Source organism: Protopterus annectens, chromosome 2.part0, assembly GCF_019279795.1.
Source record: "Protopterus annectens isolate FY-2018-M chromosome 2.part0, PAN1.0, whole genome shotgun sequence".
Taxonomy (NCBI): Eukaryota; Metazoa; Chordata; order Ceratodontiformes; family Protopteridae; genus Protopterus; species Protopterus annectens.
In genome coordinates this window covers 1995471039-1995496373 of record NC_056728.1, presented here as the reverse complement: position 1 = coordinate 1995496373, position 25335 = coordinate 1995471039, and positions in this window count along the sequence as shown.

Sequence of the window (25335 nt, the reverse complement as noted above, 5' to 3'; positions counted from 1 at the left end):
TACTCAGGCCTCTACAACATTACCCTACAGCTGCTACAATTTGTGGGTCCATGTGCTATGGCAGAACCACTCACCACAGCCACATGGGGGAATACATATTGCACCTGTCCATCTGCAACATGGGTACTCACTGTTCCACACCAGAGGTAGACCACCATTGTTGATATCTGACCATACCGACCTTTCCCTGGACATCCATATCCCATCCCCACCCCCAGGCAAGGTTGTCACTGCAAACAAACTGTATTTATCACAAGCAGACACTACACTTGTGAAGACTGGGGTGGAAGACTTCAAAGGACCCATGCTGGGGGACTATACTGGCCACTCTGCATAATCCTTGACAATTGCATTCTATGAGCGTGTGTAAGGTTTGCATTAATCATGCTATCCCACATATACCCATGACTGCTCCACAACAGGACACCTGTCAGGTGTACACCAGCCATATATGAGCTGTCCAACAGACAGAGTGAGCTAATACATTGCAGAGCTGTAGCCCACAGAGGGAGGACATCTCTGAACACTACCGGCACAACACTTTAATCCCACATAATCATCATGACACAGTGTTGACAGTGAAGTTGTCCAGACAATGCCAATAGGGCTCCCCTCAGTCTGTTATTGATGCCCACTTACTGTTAGAGGTCCTCAGCAACCCTCTTCCAGCACACACCAACAACATGGATGCGGCTTAGCACATTCAAACCCTGGGATCTCCACTGTGTCCCTGCTTGACAGAGGCACAGCACACCAGCCTCACACAATGCCTTATGTGACCTACTTTACAGTGGCACAGTAGCCTACTGTACTGGGGATGCAGACGCCAAGCACACTCTGGCTAAGCTTTCATTCCCTAGGGCAAACAGACTAGTATTGACCTCTACACCCATATGTTTACTTGTCAGATGCACAATATTTGTTGCTGATAGACTGTTTGCAGGTCTTTATTGCCATAGCATTCCCTGTTTCTATGAACAACTTGTGCATCTGTGGAAGATGTTTGAATATGAGGGGGATCCACTATATCACTTATGTCTCTGTAGTCATTTAACTGCGTGCACTGGGCAGATTGCTGTGATGTGGTTGGTTCCTGGAATGACACGTACAAATACCAGATATGTGTGTCTCATTTATCAAAGTGTGTGAGCATGCCCAGTGTGAGCTTTCCATATGTTGAACTCTGCAGTCCACCACATATTTGGATGAGTGTGAACTTCAACAATATCTCACGTTTATGGTTGTGTGTTGGGTGTCATGTTGTGTACTTACTGGCCAACTGCTTCATGCCTGAACACAACAGGGATTATACTGTGCCTGCAGGGTTTGCATGGGTTACTTTGCATACAGTTGTCAACATCCTTTCATACTGACCTAACACTGTAGTACCATATAGTGTACTGGTTCAGTACTTTCACTGTGGTGGACAGTATCCTGGGCTTTAATCCTATCACTGCTTTAAATCTTCATAGTGAGCACAACAGACTGTTTAGGGGCCAGTTGTACACATATGACCATATTGCATTATGTTCAGATATGGACTACTTAAACCAGGCTTGTCCAACATTGGTAGTGTATTCCACAACATAGGTGGACATTGGCAAACACTAGCGATGTGCCCTAGGCCATTTCTAATGCTAGTCAGAGAGTATGTTTGTCCTTCGACACACATTGTAACCTTAGTTTGCCATGACATATGTCATGGTTAGTATACTGTGCCTCCATCTATCTGTGACATAACAGTGATACCCAGGCTAAACCTACCATCTCCCATCCACTCATCAAGATTCCTCTTGAGGAGAGTCGATGGGTGACTCTCTGGCTAACCTGTACTGGGAGTTTACTCAGGTGTGGGAGTGGCTTCTGTGTTATGGATCATTTAGTACAGCTTGTCCTATGTATGTCAGTGCTGGGGTTCAGGTCTCTCATGTGCATAGCTCACTGCCATTCAGATTTTACAAGGTGCAGCACGTTCATTGATTCCAGCTTGGACATGGCTTTATACATCAGGCACAGCTTGCCTCTGAGTGAGCAGTATGGCAGTGTGTGGAGCTGTAGTTTGTTTAATCAGGCAACACATGGCATCTGTTCAAGCTCTTTGCTACTCATTGTGAGGTACTGTTGGGAACTTTACAGTTGATGGAGGTGTCTGCTGCAGTGCATCCCACAGGGGCTATTTTAGTCAATTGTAACGCTGATGAAGGATGACTGCTGAGCTACAATGACCTCCCCTTATCTAGATCTGACAACCTTCATGATTAGGTGGGTATATGGTATGTTTCTGTGAACACTACAGACACATGTTTGTCCAATGCAGGATATCTATCACCTTGTGTCCCCAGGTCTCTCATTACATGTTAGGTACGTAATGGGTTAACACCTATGTGGTAATTGGTGGGCACTTACTGTATATCCACGGGGTTGACTATACACTTTTCTGCAATTAGCTTGCTGACATGGCTATGGCACCAGTTGTCTGTTTCTATGTGGCCCTTTTGTGGGATGCTTGTGTCAGCTGGGGTTCAGATATGGTGGGCAGTTTGTAGTCCTCTGCATACATGTTCAGTCACAGTCCTTCCATGTTGGCCTGTACCTATGGGACATATATATGAAACGAGGGAGTTCCCAGGACCAAGCCTTGTGGGATGCCACTTATATCTGGTTTGTAGTCTGACATGGTTGCAGCATGTCTGACCATGTCAGTTCTGTCCTTGGTCTGGTTTGCAACCCCTCTACTGACATAGGGGTTTATATTTAAGCTGGTGAACATATCTATACTGAACATGTAGGGTATTGTATGGAAGCATTTGCAAGGTCCAGCTACGCTGTGTGGACCACATTGCCCTCATCAATGACCTTAATGACGGTTTCAAATGGGTCAAACATGTTTAGGGGCAGGATCTGCACTTAAGACAGCCACACTGGGTAGGGTCCGGTGTCAGTAGGTCCCCGATATCTTTATGTCTGCAGTACATGCTGATCCTTCCCATAGCTGTGCAGACCAAGCTTGTCAGGATTCTGGGGTGGTAGTTTGCAGTATCCATTCAGGCAACACCTTTGTTGAGAAGGACCACTGTTGTTGTACACTTCTCTTTGGGTACATATCCTGTGGTAAGGCTGACATTGAGCAGTAGTGTAATTTGGCATTCCATTCTTCTTGGAGTCCATGTTGGACTCAGCCCAGGACACCATCTCATACCATTGCTGCTGTGTGTTTTGCTTTGTAGATGCTGGCTGTTACATCGGCACCTGCAATGTCATGGGGCCAGCAGTCTGCTGGGATAGATATTTTGCATTCTGTGGGGGGGGGGGGGTTGCACTGCACCTGTCAGGTTGTATGTTGGCAATATGTGTGTGTGTGTTTGGTATGTTGTTTGTAATATATGTGTGATTCAGAGCATACCTGTGAATTCCCAACATGGTTCCTACCATCAATTGAGTAAGCCTTGGGATTATCCTTAGTGTCCTGTAGAATTTGTATCTTCATAGGTGCATAGGTTCATGCTAGGTTATCCACCCTAGGGCATTTTTAAGCCTAGCCAGGGTGTGTGTGTCTTTCGCTGCCCCTTGCTATGTGAATATTATGGCCATTTATGATTTTCTTTACTGTGCCTCTGTCTGGACGTGACACAGTGAAGACCCCCAGTGTACATCTACCATCATCCATCTACTTGGCAATATTCCTGTTAAGGAGTGTCAGTGAGGGGCTCTGCCTAACATGGAATGAGATCCTGTTCCAGGGTGTGGGGAGCCTCTGGGTTATGTATCTGTCCCTCCAGCACATCGTATTTCATTATGTGTTGGGGTTGACATCTGTCACTCTCACAGCTCCAATGGCTTTGGGTTTTCTGGGGTGGAGCATGTCCATTACTCTGGTGTTGGACATGGCCTTGTACAACAGACATACAATGCCTCTGTGTAGGCAGTATGTGACTGCATTCAGCTGGGGTGTCTACAGCCAGGCAGCATATGACATATTTTTGAGACCCTTTATCCTCTTGGTGAGGTACCTTTGAGGTCTTTCTAACCGCTGCAGGTGTCAGGTAAGGTACATCCCAAATGAGGCATTGTACTAGATTATGGGTCTGATAAGAGAACAGTACAGGGGTACAATGACCTCTGTTGATGTAGATGTGAATCCTTTCATGATACGGTGTCCAGTATAGACAGTCTTCCTAGCCATATTGGCAATGTGAGTGTCACATAACAGATTACTGTCCACTTGTGTCCCTAGGTCCCTGATTACTCCTTGCATACATAATGGTTTACCACCTATGTGGTAATTTGTGAGCACCTTGTTTTGTATTTGTTGGGACATTCATACTGTCCAGTGTCTTCAGGATGTCTGGGTGGGGTTCCTGTGTGTGAGAGTGTGGTTTGTAGCATGCTACAGACTGTACAGCAGTTTTGACTACAATTAGTTGCACATGGGTGGTCTCCGATGCTTCGTGCAATGTCAGTTACCTGGACGTATGGGTGTCTGTGCTGCATATGGATACTCCCCCTCTTTTTATGTTTTGGTCCAGGTTTTGGCGCCATAACACATGATATGAGGTATAACCTGGTAGTGCTGGTGTGCTGTCAGTAGGCTTGCAGCAGGTTTCTGTCCCTGCACAGACATCGATGTTCTCCATACTGGGGAGGGCCTCAGGAGCATGCATATTGTGGTTTACACATCTGGCATTGGTCAGCATTACCCTTATGTTTCTTAACACTTATGTTTTCTAGGGTGGTGGGTTAGTCTTTTCAGCCTTGCCTATGTACAGCTCTATGGAGGTGGCAAAAGCCTTATCCAATATCCAGACGCCCAGGGGTAACAGGTGCAAGCCATCCCTGGAACAGCAACATGGCTTGTCATGCATGACATCTCAAGCAGACAGACATTAGATCCTCTTGGACTGACAGCTGTAATTGTGCCACCTGTTAAAGCTGATCATTCTGTGTTTGTACTGTGGCATCATTCATGGTGAGGGTAGGATGCTGCAAACGGCCAGTGTCATACCGGCTTGGAGTACATACTCAGGGAGCTCATCCATGTCTCTTTTCATGTAGTCCAGGGAGGTACATCTCAGGTCATTCACACCAGCATGGACAATGACTGCATCATATTTCTACTTGTTTTGGGGTGACCTGCGTACTTGTGTTATGTGGCGTATTGTAGCAGCCTACAGGCAGCTTACTGTACCCTTTCCCTTGTTCATTCTGGTGAGTGGGACAGCAGTGTGTCTGCCTATAGAGTCACCTATTACAACTGTATCAGGCATGTTGTTTGTCCTTCTGGCCTGTGACTGTTTGCCACACCAGCTTTGTGTACTATGTGTTGCATGTGCTATGTTTGGAGGTTGTGGTTACTTGGGGGTCTGCTTTGGAGGCCTCTGTTGGTGTGGTGTGTTTGTAATTAGGGCCTCTGGGAATGCTTTTCTGTGTTTATGTGTTTGGTTTACAGTTGTGATAGGTCTATGTGGGACTGGGTTTTTGGTGTGTGTGGTTATCTTCTCCTCCTGACTAGTTTTGACAGTACTGAGTTGAGGGAGCTCAGCCTCCGGTTTGGATAAATGATTGCATCTCTCACATATATTTGTATTTATTGGGGGGTGTTGAGGGTTTTCTGTGTACTTGGGGCAGGTGTAACATTGCCTCAGGATTCACAGATTCTACTTGTTGTAGCTGGCCTTAGTGGATTGTATGTGTGGACATATTTTATTGCCATACTACTGATCAGTGATTACTTCCCTTTTTATGTTTGCTCTATCATGCAGTAGCTTCCTCATTCTTTTGCATGGTTTGTTAATGGCTGGAGTCCAGCATGCCAGATGCCTGCGTGTATGGCATTGTGTCTTGTTGTTATTTGTGATTGCATAATCCAAGCATTCCTGGCTGTGTTCATGGAATGCCTGTATAACAGGTTCTGCGGTGTGTCCCATATTTTGCACCTGCACAGGGCCTTTAATTGATTCCACATCAGTTTGGAGGGGTGCAACTTATGCTTTACACATGTTTTTCACTGTGGTTTTCTGGCCAGGGACTGTGGTCAGGATGTGTATATCCGATGTGATTACTCTATGGTCTGGTCTTACCAGTGAGGGATACACTTCTCATCTTGCCATCCAGTACCCATGTTGCTGATTATCACATCCAGTATGCTTACCCCTCTTGTGGGAGTGGTACATTGTTCCTAGGCATTTTGGTTTATGGATTCTAGGAACTTTTCTCCTACAGTGTTGGTGCTAGTATAATGCTCCCAGTGTATGTCTGGGTTTTTTAAGTCAACCAATATAATGTGGTTAGGCGGGCTTGATATATTCATGTATTCCAACATAGGCCAGGTGCAGTTCCTGGTGTTAGGACAGTAGTCTGTAGCAGGCTATATACTGGGAAGCGGTTTTAGCCACTGTTACTTGACCATGGCTAGTCCATGCTGCTTCTTGTTGTGGTACCAACATGAGGGTGTAGTTATCCTTGACAATTATTGCTAGTCACCCTCCTTTTGTAGCTTGTTCCATGTTTTGAGGCTGTACAGCACAGTATGATGTGTAACCTGGTAGTGTTAGGGTGCTGTTGTGAGCCTTGACCCAGTTTCCTGTTACAGGACAGTTATCAACATTCTCCATACTGGGTGCATTTACACTGCACGCATCTTGCTGTTTAGACTTCTGGCATTGGGTAGCATTACATCTAGGTTCTTATCCCTTGTGGTACCAATGGAGGTGGGTTTGTGTTTTGAGCCTTACCTATTCAGGGCACGCTGTGGGTACTGACAGCCTTTGCCAGTATCCATGAGGCCCGGACTGATAGGTGCACGCCACCCCTAGCAGGTGGTGTATTATGTCATGCTCAGCATGTCATCCCAGGCTGGCACACATTGGCTCCCCTTTGACCAACTGCATTACTTCAGGCAATTCTTGCATTTGATCATCCCATCTTCATATTGTGGTTTCATGCTTGGTGAGGGTGGATGTTAGTCAGGGTCCTCAAGTGTGCATATAGTATATGGTATTACATTACTTAACACATGGCATTCATGCCTCAGGTGGTGCTACAGGGCTGCCTCTGTTGGATGCACATATTACACTCCCTGTACATGTTTGAGAGCAGGTTATGTCATTTTAGGCATCCATGTTATTGAATGAGTGAGTCAGAGAGGGGTATCATTCCCAGGGTTCCTACTGAGCCAGTGTATGTGCTATGCGTTGCCTCTTTAGAAGGCCAGGGCATACTGGGCACGCCTCCATCTGCCTACCGGGGCAGGCTCAGGTTGTTCCTCCTCTGAGTCACGCTCTGCCTGTGATGGCCTTGGCAATGGTGGGGGGCTGTTTGGCCCGGCCCTATGCTGGTCCTGCTGCAGCTGTTTTCGCAAGATCATATTATGTAGCATAGCACATACCATGGCAATTTGGGTACATGTAGTTGGTGAGTACTGCATGGCTCCACCAGATGTGTCCAGACACCGGAACCATGACTTGAGCAGCCCAAACACATGCTCTATTACATTAAGTGTTTGTGCGTGTGCCTCATTATGGCGTTCCTGTTCAGGTGTGTGTGCGTTTCTGATGGGTGTCATCAGCCACAGCTCCAGTGCATAACCTGCATCCCCCACTAGGTGTCCTTGTGGGATGTCCCCATTGGCAAATGTCTGGTACAGCTGCGTCAAATGCCAGATGTGGGAATCATGGTAGCTCCCAGGGCAGCCAGCACACACATTCATTATTATGCCCTGGGCATCACTCACGACCTGGCAGTTGATGGAGGTGAAGCCCTTGCGGTTAATGTAGGCCCTACACCGCTCACCGGCTGGTGCTTTGATGCGTATGTGCATGCAGTCTATTCCACCCACTATCTCAGGTTATTCCGCTATTTGCTGGAAGAGACGAATATTGCTGGCCAATACCTCACAGGCATTGGGGAAATATACATGTTCACCGACATGTGCTGACATGGCATCCAGGAACTGGTGCAGTACCCTGGAGGCTGATGCCTGTGATATCCCCATCATATCACCAGTTGGTCTCTGGAAGGTACCTGTTGCTAGTATTCTTAGGCCAGCACATACGTTGGTTTCCACTGGGATGGGTTCCCCTCCGTTGGTTCTGTGTGTGAGGCATGGCCTGCACAGCTCGACAATTTGCTGCAAGAGGTCTCTGTCCACTCTATAGCGCTCTACTATCTCCAGCTCATGTAACCCGTGGTAGGTGACCCCGGGCCTGTACACTCTTCTCTGTCTGCTCACTGTGGGTTGTCTGGCACCATCTGCATTGTCACCACCCTCAGCAAGTCGCCTATGTCTCCTTATGACAGCTATGGCAGCCCCTAGCATTTCTGCTCTGAGTTCAGCTTTTTCAGTTTTCGCTTCTAATAGCTTACACCTGTCTTGCAGTGTCTCTTGAGAGATACATCCTGCACTGCTGTTTGCAGAGTTTTAAGTGCTTGGCTGAGCTACTATTCTGCCTGTGTAATTGCCTGCTTCTTATTCTTTTCACTTGCTAGCTCCAGCAGTATTCCCTGCTAGCTTCCTACTAATTCTGTTGCTTCCTTTTTCTTTTCTGTTTCCTCAGGGGGGAGCAACGTGCATACCAGCAAAGACATGCTCACAGTGGCTTACACATGTGCACACATGCTTACACGGTTCAGAATCTGCTTATTCTGGTTAAAACGCACGCACACCAGCGCAAACAGTGCTACAACTCTGCCAACAGGCTCCCACATGCTCAGTCTGCCCTACACGCACGCACACTAGCGTAAACAGTCTTCAAAGTCTACCAACACACTCCCACATGCTCAGTCTGCCTTACACGCACGTACACTGTCCTACCAGTGCCTCATGGTGTGCACACATGCGCATGCACACCCAGCAAGAAACTTTGGTGTAAGTAACAGTGTACACCTTCCATTTCTTGACTTTCCCATGCTTATCTTGTGGCACTCCTCTTTCCATGATCTGTGTCTGACATCTGTCATGTAACACTGACCTCCAATGAACTGCATTTCTTTCTACCATTCCCCCCTGTGATGTCATCTATCTCTTACTCTATTCCTCCCTCTTATGTATCTCTTACACTACTCAGAATGTGCTCATGTGCTATGTGACAGTGGGATTCAGTATCCTAACCCTCATTTACATCAGATTGCCTACTAATGCTTTGTTACATGTCTTAGAATCAGCTTCCCCCCTTAGCAACCACTAAACGGTCGCCATGTTGTTTTTGGTCTGCTGGTCCCTGCATTGTAAATCCATGTATTGCATAAAACCCACATTTGTGGGTTTATAACCTTCATTTTTATGTTTTATACAGCGCAGCCCATTTGCGTGGGGCTGTGCTGCATTTTTTTTTTCATATTTGCATCGGGGTACCTTGCCAATGGCCACATATTTGGCCATTGGCATGCTGCCTGACACATATGCACCCTTTATTTGGAGCTGACATGGCTCCATTGTGATTTTTTCAGAAACGTACTCAGTTGTCAACTGAGTACATTTCTGCAGCTAAAACAGCTCTTACACGGGCTGCTTTCTGTTTCGTGGATAGCTACTCTACCTCATTTGCATACCTTTTGGCTGCAAGTGGGGTATTTAGCATATCCACGCCCAGTCCGTGTAAGAGACATTTTTGCTGGTCTCTTACACGGAGTTTCGGGCGGTTCCTGGATCGCGAGGCTTGCATGGAGTTTTACACGTCTCTTACACTCCGTGCAAGCCTTCGTGAATCCTGCCCAATATTTATCACCAATGCAAGTCACTTGGGTAATGATGAGATACACCCTGCCAAAATGTTCAGGAGAGTCAAAATTAAATTGAATGAACATATTGAAGAGATGTAAGTATCTGTCTGTGCATGTTTGTGTGCACCTGTGTGTGTGCTTGCTTGTGTGTGTGTTGTAACATTTGATATGTGTGTTCAAATGTGATTAAGAGGTAAAATGTGTACATTACATTGTTGACCTCACCAGTGTTTACTTCCAGACTTTAGAATACAAGCATGATACCAAATCTCCCCATGTACATTTAGGCTGTATAGTAACCATGAAAGGCACCAATTCTTTTAAACACATTTTTTTTCAAAAGCTGAAGTTTCCCTCTTTTACTGGTAGGGTACTTTATCTTAGTTATAGAACACAGCAGTTGATGCATATTTTACATTCAGTCACTTTATTGATATGCTCTGACTTTTGAACTTGTATTTTTATTGGGTAATTTAATGTTAATAACACAACATCAAGTCAGGTGCAGCAAACATATATATAACATACACATTAAATTCAAAATAGAGTTTATAGTAGGAGAACTTGGTAAAAATATTGTAACAATTCAGTTTTCCAGTATTTTAAATTAGATTCTTTGAAGTAATAGTAGTAGTAGAAGTAGAATTAGTAGAAATACTGGCGTCTTCTGTGTGGAGACATGCGTGAATGGGCGTACCTTCGTTGAAGGTTGTTCATCTGAGCTGGCAACTCGGCACGTAAAAATCTGCTGCCAATCATTAGCGGACCGGAGTTCCACTGTGACAACCCCTAACCGGGAAAAGCCGAAAGACTCAACAACAACAACTAGTAGCAGTACTAGTAGCAGTAGCAGTAGTAGTAGTAGCAGTAGTAGTGGTAGCAGTAATATCAATAGTATTAGCAGTTGTAGTAACAGCAGCGGTAGTAGTAATAGTACAAGTAGCAGTTCTAGTAGATGTAGTAGTAGTAGGGGTGGTAGTAACAGTCGTACCAGTAGTACCAGTAGTAGTAGCAGTAACAGTAAGAATAGTAGTGATAGCGGGGTCCCTATTATTTAAATGAACTTTCAAAACTTTGAATGTGCCATCATCGACAGCTTAATATCAAAAAGGCCAAATCCCAAAGACACAGAACAGTGATTTTTTTTTCGGGACTTTGCCATTTCCTACACTGTGGTGCGATCTCGGAGTTGGTATATTTAAGTAGGGGTGTCTGGGGGTGAAGCCCCCCACTTTATTTTGAGTTTGTTTTTCTTTTTTGCGGACCAGCAATTTTTTTCCCTAGGAAAAAAATTGCTGTTCTGTGTGTTCAGAATTTGGCCTTTTCGACATTAAACTGTCGATGAATGCAAGTTCAAAGCTTTGAAACTTTGTTTAAATAATATAGGTGCGTGATAGCAGTAGTAGTAGTAGTAGCTGTAGTACTAGTAGTACTAGTAGCAGTAGTACCAGTATTAATAGTATAACAGTAGTAGTAATAGTGGTAGTACTTGTAGTAGAACTAGTAGCAGTAGACGTAGTAGTAGTAGTTGCAGTGAGTAGCAGTAATAGTACTACTATTAGCAGTAGTATTACAAGTAGCAACAGTAGTAGTATTAGTAGCAGTAACCAATCTAAGTTTTGCTCCACCTTCTAGAGAAAAAAATATATATAAAATAATTTAATTAAATAATAACAGAGCAGGGGTAAGATTAGCATCAAAACTACTCAGTTTTATTTTGAGATTAGCAGCTTGATTCCACCATTTCTGGACCTGATTACAATGCGATCAGTGATGAGAAACTAATGCAGGCTGACATCCAGAATGCATAGTGGTTGAATTATATGCAGGGTCATAAAATAAATACTTAAGTAGAACATATGTACACCATAGGCTATGTTAACCTGAACTGAATGATTATACATGCCATCTGTTACTGGGAAAACTGTTTTAGCTGTTAGCCAGAGTCCAATTAAATAGCCCCATATGTGACTTATTTTTGTCTAGTAACCAAAGATTCTTCTTTCTGATTATGTGCAGATCTATAACTAACAGAAACACAGCATTTTTTATGCAATGCAATGTATTTTAGACTACTTAAAACTAACAAACAATTGTAGAATGGAAGGTAGTTTAATGGCCAATCTTTGTGGTATGACATTTAAGCAAATGGATACTAAACTCAGAGAATGAAAGTGGAGAAAAGTATTCATCCACATTATACCGTAGCAACTTTGGAACCAGAAAAAATAATAATAACACAGACAAATATGAACAAACTTGGCTGAATTACTATGGGACTGCAACACGTGAACCAACAGAAACAGCTCTCTTAGTCCAAAATGCAGCATTTGTATTATAGTCAAGTTGAAATCTATTGGTTTTCAGATACCACAAAAGAAAATGATCAGATTTTCCAAAATAAGTCTTAAAAGATATTAGCATAAGATGTAGTCCCATGTTGCTGTTCTGACAGACTCATAAACATATTAGAGCATGCATTTAATTTCAGAGAAAGAGTTTTTTATTCATCCTTTCTTCAAACGGTGAGTTACTGTGTCCCAAGCAATTCTGGGGCAGACCCACTGTGATATAAACTTTTGAAAGGTACAACTAGTGTAGGTGATATATTCACCCAAAGGAGGTGCTGTTAGATTCAAATAACTAACTAGCTAAGTAATATATGTAAGTGAAACATCTTTAATATATTAACCAGGGCAAAAGATAGAAGAGACACCAGACAAGAGGAACTTTTATTTATTTACTTTGTTTACCGGATGATGTCCAACTGGGCATGAGGCCCATTTTCAGTGGAAGCCCGGGGAGAAAATCTCCATACATAAAACAGTCAGTATTAAACAATCAAATTGAACACTATTAATGAACAATGTACAAAGCAAGTCAGTAAAGAAATTAGTTATATAACAATAATTAGCAAATAATGAACAAATTTAAGAAAAAAATGGCGCAGTGATAAAAACTGGCTGCATGAGTTAATAGTGAGAAGAATGTGATACAATAATTGCAAGACAGAGAAATGCAGTCTACATAACAGTTAAAGGCAAAGCAGTATATATGTATATATACATTGATAACTGAAATGTGAAAATGTGAATGTGAAATGTGAAAGAAATGTGAGCAAACTTCTTTCATCAAGAACAGGATGGCTTCCATCTCTCTTTCACTTGACTTATAACGAATTAATTACTATGCCATCAAATAACAAAGGGAACCATCCTCTAGATCTAGAGTTGTAACTGGTGCAAACATCACTCATTTCTCACAGTAAACACAAACCTTATTGACAAGGTATCAGCCACACTCTTACAATTCAATGCAAACTCCATCAAATCCTGCACCTCATCCTGTTCTCTCAGTTTTAACTGGGATCTCAACAAATGATACTAGATGAATTGTTATACTACACCCATTTGAATCCACCTGTATGAATATAGAGAAAAAGGTGTTTTTTGCACAACTGCCACACCAGTCAGTTTGTGTAGTCTCCATTTTTTTAGTATTTACAAATACTATTTACATTTTATTTACATTTTTTTAGTAGTTACAAAGACATGCATCTAGAGCATTTCGCCCCAGGCCTTTTCTGAAAATTGACTTTGTTCCAAGTCGGACTTTCCCAGTAAACAAATGTTAAATAAAATATTTAATTTTTATCACATAACATATTCACTAGAAGGCTACACCCACTAGCCATAAACCCACCATTGACAATGCCAGAAGCTACCTTTTACTACTGAAAATGTGGTAAACCTTGGCTATAAACTCTATATACCTCCAGTCATTCTTCATCCTCACATTTAATATAAGAAAGCCATGTTTACTTTTATTACGGATGAGAACTCTAGTTTCTGTTCTCTTTGACTGAGCTGCACAAAGTAATTAGACTTGGCTCTTATGTTGGTACACTGGTTTCTAGGAGGTTAGATCTACTTGATGAAAAGCATGGAGAACTCTTCTCCAGTAGGATGGACAGATCAATCCCGAGCCTAATACTAGCCTTTGATATAAACTAAACAAATTGCTTTAAGTCTCCTACACGATTCTCTGATCTGTCATTTGGGTTTCCCTAGGGAGGATTGCAAGGTACCATTTCTGTCACTCAGTGTTTACTATTCACTTAGCTGATACTTTTTTGACAAAGATAAACCATAGGGGATTTGCTACTGTTTTTGTATTCTCATTAACTTCATCACACTCCCTAGGAAGTCCTCCTTAACGTTGTAGATACAGGAAGGTGCTTGAGTTTTGGATTTTGTTGCAAATACTCAAAATTTTTTTTTATCAAAATGAAAAAGCCATTACTGATAAGGTAAAATTGTAGATCTGGATTTACTAGATATGCAAAACTAATACTAATCAGCTAATCTTGAAAAAAAAAACTGTTATTTGGAAGAAAATAACTCAATAGGTTAATTTACTAGATTTGTGTGATGCCAGGATTTTTGAGAGAATTTGTGTTTTAACCATACACCAAAATTTTAATTATGACTATTTTTACAAGATGGCTTTTCCTTCATTTGATACTGAAATAAATAATAAAAATTAATCACCTACCTAAGGCATACAAAAATGTATCACTGTTTTCCTAGATGTCCCTCACTTAAGGGTCCAACCCATATCCCCGGTTCAGTTCTAAATCCTCCCATCACCTCATCTGACCTCACCTCATCTGACCTCACCTCATTCATTGCTTGAATCGAATTGAGTTTTGACTGAGAGTGCTACTGAAACAACTCGAAATATAAGTATATATTTTTTGGCACTTCTTTTCTAAGTTCTACAGTATCCTAATTGTTTTTGCTTGATTGATTTAGATCTATATTATTTGCTGGCTTCTGATTTGTGTTGAAAGTGCTATTTTTCAGTGTTGAAAGTGCTATTTTTCCGCCACCCTTAATCCTGCTCTGTTAAATACTGGCCAAACAACTTGTGTGTTTTATCTGATTGTCTCAAGGCTTGCTAGTATAATTAAGATTCCCTGTTTATTACCTCTGCATTCATTGCTTAAATCTAATTGAGTTCTGACTGAGAGTGCTACTGAAACAACTCAAAATATAAATTGATAAGTATATTTGTTGGTAGTTCTTTTCAAAGTTCTACAGTATCCTATTTGCTTTTGCTTGATTGATTTAGATCTTAATATTTGCTGGCTTCTAATCTGTGTTGAAAGTGCTATTTTTCTGAGTTGAAAGTGTTATTATTCCCCCACCCTGCCCTCTCTATTGGTGTTTTCTTTTTATACTTGGTGGCTTTGCAATTGCCCACCCCTACTGTATATTCGATCTGTGACACTCCTCCCAGTCTAGTGTCTTTAGCTCATTCTACCTAATACAGAAAGAAGAAAAAAATGTGCACTTTATTCATCTGCTTTTACTATGTTTGTGTTTCTTCCTACTTCATTACTTATTTTGCTTTTGCTGCCTGTTCTTAAAAATACTTAATCACATTTATTCTGCTGCATTTATTACTGCTTGTTAGTAGCCGATAAAATTGTAACTGTTATTCTAAGCCATTGGATTACACTCTTGGGCTTCAGATCAGTTGTTATTAGGAAGTTTTGTAGTTTGCACTGTTGTGGCAGGACAGGTAGCTTACATCCTTCTGAGTTGGGAGTTGCTGATTGAAGGCTTAGTGTCTGTTATTCTAAAGTGTATTAGTTCTGGTTTAAGCACTTGGGCTTTGGGCCAAGTTTTTCACATTACGAAGGTGTGGTCTGCACTCTTGCAGGAGGCTGGAATCTGCCCTTCTGAGCTGGGAATTTTTGGTCACAGGCTTATTCTGCCTGCTTATTTGAACTGTTTCTTTCTGAAATTGGTGCGCCTTGTTGCTGTAGCATAGACCAGATTCAGGCCTGCTGAATCTAGCTTTGTTTGTGTAACTTGAGCACTGATCCATGCCATCTTTTTTTTTGGAGAAGGTTCCCCTGCACCTTAGCAGCAGGAGTGTGCAGTCAGAACTTGTCTGATTGAAGACTGCTGGAGCAGGGCTCAGTTTTGAGCTTTTTTCTGGTTAATTGGGTAACTTGTTTAAATCAGTTTGTTCGTTTTCTATTGTTTTGTATATATATATATATATATATATATATATATATATATGTATATATATATTTATATAAAGCTTGCACTTTATTCTTCTGCTTTTACTGCATTTGTGTTTCTTCCTACTTTATTACTAGGGGCATTGACTACAACTCTGATCTGAGATATATAAAAATAAGTATCCTTTTCTGTGCATTTAAAGTGTTTTTTTTAGTGTATCTGCATTATTTTCTGAAAAAAAAATGTATTTGTTTCCTGCCTTTCTAAGCTAGTATAGTCCAGTTTTCAGATTAAGTGCTGAATTCAGGGCTGCGTTACAAATCTCTGTGTTTGCCCACATCTTATTTGGATAGAAGGAAATTTCTCTGTTCACCTGTGAGAGAGGGGAGCTTTGAGCAGCCTATCTGTCCCTGGAGAAGTGATTTCAGCCCAGAAATTAATAGTTTATTGGCCATGTTGGGCTAAGTTCTATCTCTTTCATTTCCCTGCTATAAATACTGCAGTTGCCCGGTTTTGCACGCCAGGCAGTGCCAGTTAGCTAGGGTATAACTATTCCCGGCTCAACAAAGTTTCCTCTTCAATTTTTCCCTTGGAACTAGACAAAATTTCAATTTAAGCACTCAAGCCATTCATTTCTCAGCCTGGCACTTGCTCAAAACTCATAGCAAGCACTTATAAACCCTAGCACTAGACCCTCCTATACTGTACAGAAGGACAAGGCTCTCTATTCAACCTTACCAGCCATTCAGTAAAACAGTTCACTGTGCCTATCCAGGCATGTCCAAAGGGCAGTTTCAGGCATGCTCTCCAGTCCAACTGGTGAATCTTGGCATTTTGAGGCAATGTTACAATTGCCTCATGTACACAGACAACCCTCTCCTCCTACCACCAAACACTAATACATGTGAGAGATGCAATTATGCAGCCAAATTGGAGGATAAGCTCTCCCAACCCAAGGATGGATCAGACACTCAAGAGGAGAAGGGAAATACTTGCATCTCACCACCAGTCTCACATAGACCCATTAAACCAGCACCGGCAAAAAACACACATAAATACAAGAAAACATAGTCAGAGGCTCTAAATAAAAATCCGCAAAAGCAACAGAGACCTCCAAAGCAGACATCCAAGCAACTTCCACTCCCAACACAAATCATGAAACACATACTTCACAAAACCAGTGTGCCATGCAATCACAGCACATAAGGCAAAATAACATACCCAACATACTAGTAGTAGGTGACTCTATAGTCAGGTACACTGGCGTCCCACTCACTAGGCTGAATAAGGAGAAGGTTACTGTTAGCTGCCTGTCGGGTGCCAGGATCTGCCACATAACAGAAGCACTCAGGTCACTCCAGAACAAGTACAAATATAACTCTGTCATTGTCCATGTTGGCGTGAATGACCTGAGCTGTAGCTCCCTGGACTACTTGAAAAGAGACATGGAAGAGCTCTCTGATCTTGTAGCCCAGGACGGTATGACCCTGACCCTGTATAGCATCCTGCCCTCACCAAGAATGATACCACGGTGTAAAGAAAAAATTAGCAATGTCAACAATCGGCTAAGTTTCTTGTGTCATTCAAAGGGTATCTGGTGTCTGTCCACCTGGGATGGCATGCTACTCAAGCCACGCTGATTCACTAGAGACAGCTTGCACCTGTCACCCTTTGGCTTTTGAATACTGGCCAAGGCTCTTGCCACCCCCATAGTGCCTTTTTTAGGCAGGGCTCAAAAGACAAACCCACTGCCGTAAATAAGACAAGTAACAAAAATCTGTGGGTAATGCTACTCAATGCCAGAAGTCTAAACCTCAAAATGCATGCACTCGAGGCACTCCTCAGTACAGAGAAAACTACTATATGTGCAGTAACAGAAACCTGGTTTAAGGCTCCAGAGAGCACACCAGCACTACCAGGCTACAACTCATACCATACATTTTGGCCACAGATCCCGGACCAAAATACAAAAGGCGGGAGCATATCCATATTCATCAATGATACCCACACATCCAGGTTAGTGGCACAGCATGATGCTTCAAAGATCATCCACATGTAACTAACAATGGGCAAAACTGCAATTCAAATTGTAGCTTGCTACAGATCACCCACCATGTCCCAGGACTCCCATTCTGCATTTCTGGAAACACTGGGAAATATAAAGATCCTACCAAACCCCCTAATATTGGGTGATTTTAATTACCGAATTAACTGGCAGATCTACTCAACTACTAACTCCCTTGCCCAAAATTTCCTAGAATTTATAAACTCAAACACCCTGGATCAACTGGTCAACACTCCCACCAGAGGTGACAACATATTGGACCTGGTCATCACCAACATGGGCGACCAGTGCTCCACACCAGAGGACAACTCCACAGTGGTTAGATCTGACCATAAACAAATCACTTTGGATATCCACATTCTGCCCCCACCCCCGGACAAGGAAACCACTAAGAAAAACTTTTCAAAAGCAAACTTCACATTACTTAAGACTGAGGTGGAAAGTTTCAAAGCCCCCATGCTAAAGGATAATGTTGTCCAAGCTGCAAAATCCTTTACTAATGCATTCTATGGGCACCTACAAGAATGCATGGATCGTGCTATCCCAAGCAAAACCAAAACTCACTCCTCCAAGAAAAGGAAACCTGTCTGGTGGACTCCTGCCATAAACAAGCTATACAATAGAAGGAGGAAACTTGTACAAAAAAAGAGTAAAATCCCAAAAAGGGAAGACATCCCTGATCAGTATCAGCAAGAAACTATGATTCTTCATGAAATCATCCAAGGTGAGTTTCGAAAGAAAATTTAACAAGGACTCCAAAGATAACCACAAGGCATTCTCTAGCTATGCCAAGAATCTAAGTGGCAATGCTCAGATCTGCTCAGAGTTAGTGCAGAATGGCACAAAATACACTGAACCGACTGATATTGCCAACATCCTGGCACACAGGTTCAGTGCAAACTTCACCGCCCTCTCACCCCCAAAAGGGCCCATAACCATACCAGAAGAATGTAGAGCCCCTGAAATCACAGACACTCAGGTTAAAACAGCCCTCTCCAAAGCCAAAAACACAGCATCAATCGGACCGGATGGTGTCCCAGGCTGTGTCCTACATGAGCTCAAAGACGAACTAACCCCTCACCTAAACACACTGTTCAAACTCAGCCTCTCCGCAGGCTACTTACCCATAGAGCTGCACACAGCAACAGTTATTCCACTCCACAAAGGTGGAACCACAACAGACCCCGGGAACTATCGCCTTATAAGCCAGAATAGCTTGGTCTGCAAGGCTATGGAGCACATCATCATGGAACTCATTAACAGAGACATTGGAAACCTCCAAACACTGGACCTTACTGAGTTTGGCTTTGTTAAGTGCAGATCATGCCTCCTAAACCTGGTGGACTTCTTTGAGACAGTTACCATGGCTATAGATGAGGGAAAGGTGGTACACACAGCCTACCTAGACCTCGTAAAGGACTTCAACACCATTCCCCATTCTGGTATTATAGACAAGCTCACCAACTTGAACATAAACCCCTACGTCACAAGATGGGTTGCCAACTGGCTCATGGACAGAACCCACATGGTAAGAGCTCCAGGAGCTAGGTCTGACTCTAAATTAGTTACAAGTGGCATTCCCCAGGGTTCAGTCCTAGGACCCCTCCTGTTTGGCATATACAGAGGTACAGGCAAGCACAATAGGACTATGGCTGACCAAATTCACAGATGACTGCAAACTAGGGGATATAATTGACTCTCTGGCTGACACAGACATCCTCCAAAAGGGTCTCACTGAGACAGATACCTAGTGTCAAAATCATGTCCTCAAGCTAAATGCCAAAAAGTGCATAGTCATCCCCTTTGGAAAAAAGAAAGCACCCAGACACTACCACATAGGTGGTAGTTCCCTAAATATGGAAGACGTAATAAGGGATCTGGGGACGCAAGTAGATAGTAATCTCTCCTTTGATAATCACATTGCCAAAGTGGTTAGAAAATCCTTTCACGTGGCCCACCTTATCAGAAAAGGGTTTGCATGCAGATCAATAGAGGTCATTGTGCCCCTCTACTCATCGCTCATCAGACCCATCATAGAGTATAACGCCCCATTTGGGATGTTACTTGCAAGACACCTGCAACAGCTGGAAACACCATAGAAGTACCTCACCAAGAGGATCACTGGCCTCAAACAGATGCCCTATGCAGCTCGACTGAAGAAACTCCAGCTGTACTCGGTTGCATACTGCCCATTCAGAGGTGATCTCTGCCTGATATACAAGGCCATGTCCAACCCAGAACTGATGGACATGCTCCACTTAAAGAAAATCATATCCCCTCGAGGCACATGCTCTAGGGATCTAAGCCTCACCACAACAATAAATAGGACATGCTGGAGGGATAGATTCCTGTCCCAGTGACTTCCCATGCTTTGGAACAAGATTCCAATCTACATTAGGCAGAGCTCCTCGCTAAAACTCTTCAAGAGAAATTTGATGAGTGGATGGGAAACAGAAAGTTTACCCCGGGGATCACTCCAATGGCTGTGCTGGACAGAGGCACAGGGAACTAATCTAAGGGGCTGTGAAAGCCAACACATTCTGGTTAGGCTTATAAATGCCTTTGGGCGGATAGCCTAGTACCTACCTATGAACCTATGAATCTGTCTCAGGTCTGTCTCACCTTCCTTACCATTTGAGGTGCACAGGTCTAGTCATTGTCAACAGTTACTATTTTTCCAGTGATTTGCAATCAGATTGCTAAGCCATGCCCTCCTAGCTACCACCTCACTCCTTTTCCTTTCTAATGTATCCCATTTTGCATAATAGCTTTAAATTACACCCCCCCCACAAAACAATCCAATATGATGCTACCCCCACATGTTTTATATTACTGCACTAAGTTTAGCATGGCCTTGAACTGTTGTTTCAAGGGGTTTTACTATATAACTGCTAAATTGCTACAAAGTCCAACGCAAAATGTCACAGCTCACATTGATAAATTTTCATCTATCATATCTTCAAAAACCTTAGAGAAATATTGCTTTCTGACTTCGACACAACCCCACTGCATATGGTATTCCCCAGCCTAATGCTCCCCAACATATCAAGAAATCTACTCACCTCTACTCTTGGAAATATTTAGGAGTAAAATACTTTGTTTGTAGAATCCAAAGCATTTGATTACCCTGTGAATTTACATTTTTACAGCTCTTGAAAATGTCCATGATTTATCCTTAAAATATTATTTTACATCTTGGACTATTCTTGAGTGCATCCTTCTTGCAGACATGTAAAACTGGGCCTGTATCATATTGTCGAATTGCATTTCAATGAATGCCTCTTCGTCAAACAAATAAAGATCAAATGTCTAATCAAATGAACATTTTCAGTGAAAAGATTCCTAGGGCAAGGCAAGGGTTGGCCGCTATCTGGAATTTGCCCTTTTCCCCCACTGTAATGCGATCTCGGAGTTGGTATATTAAGTTGGGGGGGGGGGTGTTGGTGTTTTGTTATATGTTTTTTCTCATGGTAGCTAAGGGAGACAACCATCGTTTTGCTCTAGGTACGTTTTTACTTAAAAGTTTGTTCACTGAATTGATTGTTTGATTATTACTTGTTTGATGAAGAGGCATTTGCTAAAATGCAATTCAACCATCCATTGCCTTTACTTTGCCCATCTCTTCAAAAATTCAGTGTTCCACTCCAATCATTTCTCCAGTAATTTACATCTTAGGGTATTGTTTACTTTATATATGCTAAAAGATTCCATAGCTCCTTATGATTCCTTTGTCTTTAAGTATTTTAGTAGGTCCAATTAGTACATCCACATCCTCTAGGCACCTTAAAGTCCACTTGGGTTTGCACAGTGGATTTCCTGGATTGTTTCTCTCCTATATTTTCAGTAAGAAAAGTTGATTCATAATCTATTCCCCATTTCTTATATCTCCATCATATAAGGCACCCTTCTTAAACCCTTCATTCTCACATTACTCAGGAGTGTCCCTCCTCAGGATACTAACTTTAAATGTCTTACAATTTTGGCACAGACTTTTGTCTTTCATATAATTTCCTGCATATGCTTAGCTAAGCTTTCTCTTCTCTCCTGTCCCTTATGACACAATATTGAGAGAAATTGCCCTGACATACATTGCAGATTTTCTAAACTCACCACTGAAAATTATACAGGTCACCCTAACAACTCCCAGCCATCATATTACTTCAGTACAATCTTTCAGTCCTTCTTACTTTTCCTTTCAAATGTTTTCAGCTAATTCCTAATCCTTTACTTTGACAAATCGCCATTCAACAAAGGGATTAAAGAACGGATGGTAACCATCATCTAAACTAAATCCACTCTAGATGTCAAGGTACTCACATGAAACATACATCTTCTTAACCTGGAAATGGAAGCACTAGTTTGCTAAATATGTGTGTTCAGTTGTTTGCTTGATTATTTATTTATTTATTTATTTCCAACCCAGTCTGTATCAAATGCCAATCTCTGCAGGCATTTTAAAATGGTGTGTCTTGCTTATTCCCTCTGTACAGCACAATGGAATTATTGAATAACAATATGTTTCTTGCACTCCCTGTTTTTCAAAGTTGCAGCAGCTAGCCTGTGTACTATGTACATAGAATAAGCACGTAAACATTCAACCACAGTTTTGTATTAGTGTTCTCAGTTTGGCACAGCCTTTAAGAGTAGTTTTAGGGTTTCTTTTTTATAACCATGCTACTGTGATATAAAGTGCAATGCAAAATATCACAACTCAAGTTAAGAACTCTTCCTCTCCTATCAGTTATATCAAAATAGAAATCTAGGGCTTTCCCCCATCACAATATGATTACCTTGTTGACAGTACTCAGTTAAAAGAGGCTAAGGAGGTCCACACAGTCTATTTGGACCTTGCCAAGGCCTTTGACACCATCCCCTACTCTGGAATCATAGATAAACTTACTATGCTGGGCATAAATCCCTATGTCACTCGATGGGTTGCCAACTGGCCTACTGACAGAACCCACACTGTAAAAGTAGCCGACTCCAAATCCAGCTCCAGACAAGTGACAAGTGGAGTACCTCAGGGTTCAGTCATGGGACCGCTCTTGTTTAGCATCTACTTCTCTGAAGTACAGGCCAACACTAAGGGACTCTGGCAGATGACTGCAAACTGGGAGCCATTACTGAATCCCCAAATGATGTGGATATTCTACAAAAGAGTCTTACAGAAACAGATGCTTGGTGCCAGAGCCATGGGCACAAGCTTAATGCCAAGAAATGTATAGTTATCCACTTTGGGAAAAAACATGTACCCATGAATTACTACATAGGTGGCAGTACACTAAACCCGAAAGTATGATGAGAGACTTAGGGACACAGGTGGACAGTGGTCTCACCTTTGATAACCACATCGCCACAACAGTCAGGAAATCCTTCTATGTGCTACACCTCATCATTAATGGCTTTTCATCCAGAAAAAAAGGAGGTCATTGTCCCACTGTACTCATCCCACATTATACCCATTATAGAGTACAATGCCCCGTTTGGTATGTACCTCACAAGACATCTGCAACAGCTGGAAAGGCCACAGAAATAGCTCACTAAAAGAATCACAAGCCTAAAGCAGATGCCCTATGCTGACCATCTAAAAAAACTCCAGCTATACTCCTTGGCATATCGTCTACTCAGAGGTGATCTCTGCTTAACATACAAGGCCATGTCAAACCCTGAGCTGTTGGAAATGCTCCACTTAAAGAAATCCCAGTCCCTCAGAGCCACACACTCCAGGGATCAAAACCTTGTCATCACAGTGAACAAAACCTACTGGAGGGATAGGTTCCTGACCCAGAGAATCCCCATACTCTAGAATAGACTGCCCATACATGTCAAGCAGAGCGCCTCCTTAGCCCTCTTCAAAAGGAACCTTGACAATTGGATGGGAGATAGGAAATTCACCTTGGGGATCATGTCAGTCACCCTGCTAGACAGGAGTCCAGGGAAGTAAATATTCTGGGAAGAAATATCCAGGGAATTGCTATGGCTAGGCTTGTATAGGCCCTGGGACTGATAGCCTAGTACCAACCTATGAACCTATAAATGTGGTTTTGTGCAGACAGTTCCAAATGCTATATCTTGCCTTTGCATCATGATAACATGGTATATTTTGGTACATCTCTGCAGTAGCTGCAGCATTTTGGATGTGATTTTTTTTCACTGTGTTCCATCCTTCTAAGTGGCTTACAAGTATACAGTATTCCACAATGGTGTTAGGATATTAGACACAAGGGTTGACAATAACTGAGTGGCAGTTTCAATTATCTTAAATAATTGCTTGTGACCACAGGCAGAAGCCATTAGGTTTCAAGCCACCAAGTTTAAACCTCCTTCTTTAGTTTCGGTGAAAAATACACGTCTGGATATTCTGTCTCTCTTGCTTTGACATATACATTGTAATGAGAAGAGACCTAAACTTTAACAGGATTGGAAAAGGAAGAAACATTGCTCCAACAGTGGATCAAAATGTATGTGAATGCTTTTAGCAATACAGCATGAAGATTAATGGCAATAATTTTACAGGTGGTTCTAGGCCATGTGGAAAGAGGTATGTACCCCTGCCTTTAGGAGATTGTAAATTATTTGACTGGTCACAGACATTTCCTTTTTTATTTTTATTGTTAATTTTAAGTCTGGATTAAGCTGAAAGCACAGAGAGTAGCTGTATTACATAATAAAGCTCATTTATGGGGTTTTGATTAAGTTGCAGACAGTTATTTGCAAACACTGACAATTTGTTCTCAGTTCCTTGTAAAAGTTTTAGACAAGTAGAGAATGGCCATATTGTGTTGCTCTGTCCAAAGGTTCAATGGTTAGTAAAAATAGAATGAAGGACAAAGGGCAATGTTGCCTGATTCCTCTAAAGAAGTCGAGTGATGCTGAAATAATTGTGGTAGTAAGATGTCTGGATTGAGAAAAGTCTGATAAGGCCTTACATAGGCTCATGGGTTCAAAGGTAAATTCATGGATTCATTGGTAAGTTCTAGGATAGGTGACTTGTGGGACATTTTAAGCCTAGCCAATTTCCCAATTTTGTACTCAAAATACCATATGCCATTTGCTTATAGACTGGTCTTATCTATTCAATGGTCAATAATTTTATATTATCCCTGGGATCATACCATATACATACATGTGATAAAGCATTTAGGAGCTGCCTCTGTCCATTAGTATTACAGGGACCTGCCCTGGGGAAAATTTGTTTCACATCCATAGATCTAAGCTGTGTTTAAATATGGACAAGGATAACATTTGTTTTAGGTGGATGGAGAGTTTATTCCAGAGCAATGGTGTCCTCTGCAAGATATACCTCCCCACCAAACCATTCGGTCAATGTTCTAGAAGAGGTTTTCGATTGCTAGACCAAATTATCTCTGATGCCATTTGACTTGCTGATGTACACTAAATCTATTAGCAATGGATTGGAGAATACCTTGCATGCCAGACACAGGTCACCTCATAGCAATCTGTGGGATATAGTGCCAGGGCTTTGACTCGATCCATGTATGACATGTTGTTTAG